This window comes from Sceloporus occidentalis, unplaced genomic scaffold, assembly GCF_023333645.1.
Source record: "Sceloporus occidentalis isolate IW3139 unplaced genomic scaffold, rSceOcc1.0.p SCAF_72, whole genome shotgun sequence".
Taxonomy (NCBI): Eukaryota; Metazoa; Chordata; class Lepidosauria; order Squamata; family Phrynosomatidae; genus Sceloporus; species Sceloporus occidentalis.
Window position 1 is genome coordinate 4,015,441 of NW_028317052.1, and position 4,315 is coordinate 4,019,755.

Here is a 4,315-nt window from a genome sequence, read left to right on the forward strand (position 1 = left end):
GGAGAAAAGCCAAGGGCCACATAACACTTATTTTGCAAATGCCATATATTGTCCTGAATGAATATGACATTTTTTGTTTGTTATATTTTTCCCTAAAGGTTTTGCCAGGTTTGCATATAGAGCCCAATTAATGTTACTGCGAGTGTAAATTCAGTGGCAAATAATTTAGTTTAGGGATAGTGTGGTTGCATCTCCTATGGTATGATACATGTGTTGGCTTTAAAGAGTTAAATTATATTGTATTATATAATATTGTTGGGTGCAGGATGTTTATTACTGATTTACATTGTGTGTAAGGTATATGCCATTATGTATAAATTAAGACATTTATTGGAAATTTCAAACTATAATCTTCAGTATTCTTATTTCCTAGGAAATCTGTGGCAGATAGTATGTATAAGGAGTATGCCAAATCACTAAAGGGACGACAGGCATATAGAAGTGCAGTATACATATAAATAATTATGTCCGTTTAGGACAATAGTGTAAGATAATCAACTGTTGGATTTAATAAATATATATATATATTAAAATACTATCTAGGCAAATGTCCAGTATTGATATCATTGATTAGGAAATGCTTGCTGAATACACCCATGTTTACAAATATTGGGACATTGTAGCCCAGAGACATAAATGACATATGTAACATATTTCCTGGGTAGGTAATAAGATGATTACATAATAACTAAAATAAGAATGTGTAGTTTCTTGCAATATTCAAATGCAATACTGATTTATGTGCTTCGTTAAAATCCAATGACGCACATTTTCTTTAAAAAAAAATTCTAAAAGTGGCACTCCAGCCATCATATGTACTTTAATGCATAGAACAGAGCGATACTGTTTCCCCTTAAAAATGCATGAAAGTACTCAGCTTAACACCCTCTTCGCATTTCCCCATTTCAGGGACCAGAGGAGCACACCCGACCTCATGGGTGCTTGTACTAGGTATTTGCTCTTGGGTGACAGCATTGGCCATGTTTTCAAAGACTCATGGACACGCTAATCTGCTTGCATGTAAAAATACTTGAAGTACATCGTCTCAGTGCGGTGCCAATAGCCGAGACACCTGAATAATAGACTACAAGGCACAGGGACAGTGTAGATGGAAAACATCAATTATTCACAAAAGTTAAAAAAAAATAAAACAGAAGATTGAACCATGACTGTTGCTTGAATTTTCGGGAGAATAATATGATATATGTTTAATACACTACATTTTTGAACAATCCATTTATTATTATTATTATTAATTGATTTATATATCACAATCATATTCTGCAGTGTTGTACGATGGATAAAAAGGACACAACTGGTAGTAGATCACGTAACATATATTACATATAACATATAGTGTGCTATGGAGCACTATACAATAACACACAGATTTAGCTCCCTTCCCTCTCCTGATTTTTCCACCAGCTATAACACAAATATTTAAAAAGATACTAAGTAAATAAATCAGTTTGGAAGGGGAGGTCAGGTGCATGGCGGTGTTTATTATGCTCTAAGCGCAAGATACTATGTTAATGTAACTCTGAAATTAAAATATTTTAGAAATGATCAAACCATTCAAAAATGTCAGCCCGGCGTAATCTAGGTTTCATTAATCATGATTAATGTAAAGTCTCAATTGTAAAGGCAGTTCCTATGATATATGTCATAATTCCATCTCACCCCTTCTGATCCTGACACATCAAGCACAACTGTTATATATTTCTGCCATACACCCAGATATAATAAATAGAGAGAAATAAATTGTTCAGACACATTACTTGCTACAAATGAGCCACAGTGATGGGCATTTAACACGCATTCATTGCACACATTTCATATAAGATGGAAAAACTAACTCGGGCCACTGATGGATTATGGTAAATCTTAGCACCTGTACTGCTAGGAACCTACTAAGCTAATCAGTGAATAGGTATTTTGCAGACACAATCAGGCCCTTCCATTCTGTAAGCAACGGCTGTCATAGACATAAACAAGCACACCCCTCCCAAGCACATGTCACAACACTCCTGATCACATGGTGGATTTTTTTTCATAGGAAATTCCTTTAGGGCACCCAGATTTGGCATTTGTATGGGAAAAAAAACAAGAAAAACTAGCTCTGCCCTGAAACTGCCATAATGTACTTGTATATTAATGGGATACACTGCAAAATGTAAGCAATAAAATTATACCTGGAACCCCTAAGACATGTTGTCAGGTAGTCTTCCAATAATTCATTGCGTTACAGGGTGACTGATGAATGGAGATTGGAATTTTTTAACATAGACCTCCGGTACACTAGAAGAACATAAGGGTTGAACAAGATTATTACTGTGATATCCTGAATTTACCTCCTTAATTATTATACTTCCTTCTAAGGTCAGAACAATATCCACCAAAGGGAACGACTTTACGGAGAAGAATAGGCTTCTCCATAGAATGGAAGAATGGACCGTATGTCTTTAAATGGGAACTCGCTACACCTATTCACCACCTACTCTCCATTCACTTCCCTCATACTCCTCTAAAACTTAAAGCTGTAAGGGGCTGTCAGTCTAAGCCAAATTAATGTAATATAGCATTAGTTACTTAATATGATTGTTATCTGTATTTAATAGTATTTATATTGCAGTGCTGAAATATATAAAATATACAATCTATGAATCATACTACAGTAAATGAATAAATAATAAATCTGATATGAATAAATAATAAATCTGATATGTTGGCTGATGCTGGTTTGCTATACTTGTGCAGATGTCAGGATCCTTCTGAATTGCACTTCTTGGGATACATCTTCTTTATATTACCTTAAGATGTTATTGAATTATTATTTAGAATCCAACAACAGTCTTTGGGTCATCATTTTATATTATTATTATTATTTATTGTTTTTTATAGCGCCATCAAATTCCGTGAATATATCTGTCATATATCTTATTGTTTTTATTGGGTACCAGTGTTGATCATTTCTGAACAATCATTCAAATGACAAGACTTTCTAAGGGTTTCTAAGGATTACTTAGGGGGCTGCCAGGGACTATAAACTGCCCCTTTAAGCCGGTTTATGTTAGACTTGGGCACCAGGGGGCTCTTCGTGTTCGTCTTCGTGCTCGTCTTTGGGGGGGAAAAAAATCTTCGTACTCCGCGAATATTCGCCCGTTCCCGTCTTCTCTTCGGGCGAATATTCGTGGACATTCTTCGTGTTCGGTTTTTCTTCGTTTCCCCGGTTAAGGGGTTAATACGGGGTTAACGCAGCTATGGCGCCAGGAGTTTAAATGTACGTATGAGCAACTCTATTGGTCGTCAGCAGGGGGCTCGTCTGCCATTGGTTGATGGCAGACGAGCCCCCTGCTGGCGACCAATAGGGTGGCTCGTACGGACTTTTAAAACCCCAATGCTGCAACTTACCCGGCACATCCCACTGGTCTCCCTCCCTGTTCAATTAGTTAAATGTCCGTACGAGCGACTTTATTGGTCGCTCGTACGGACATTTTACTAATTGAACAGGGAGGGAGACCAGTGGGATGAGCCTATTGGTCACCTGCAGGGTCTTCCTCTGGCATCAAGAGGAGGTCCCTGTAGGCGACCAATAGGCTCATTCGCACTGCCCTATAACCCGTGACGGCGAACCTGCGGTTTTCCAGTTCCGGGAACTGCCGCGATGCCGCGAAGACAAGGTAAGTTAGAAGGGGGGGGGAGAATGGTAGACGAAGACGATCGCGAAGATCTTTGTGGTGTGTGTCTTCGTCTTCGCCTACGTTTTACCGCCGCTGTCTTCTCTTCGGCGTGTCTTCGGAACGAACACGAAAACGCACTCTTCGTGTTTGTTTTCATGTTCGCCCCAAGACGAAGGCACAAGTCTAGTTTATGTCTGTAGTGGACTGTTACTTTATTCGGCGTTATCGTAATCAGAAGCAGAGACCATGTAATAACATGACTAGTGTAGGCTAGTGTGCTTATTCTAAGTCCCGGAGTATAGACTAAAGCATAATATCCCTATATAATATTTTGGGTTTTTGTCGCTATGTATATGATTAAAATCAAAATGCCGATCATATAATATTATCTCCCGCATTAATACAAAGAATTGATTACATGGATAAGCTCAGTCTGACAGCAAATGTTCTCGCACCCCTCCTTTCTTTCAGTGTCTCCTCAAGGATTTTATAGTTCGCAAACCATTGTTGTGAAATATTTTGGTGGTATATTTCAAGGAAAAAATAAGCCTAAGGAACCACACCCAAAAGATGTGTAATGTGTCGAGACAATTCACTTTCTTCCCACTTTAACTCCTTAGAAATTGCTGGTACAT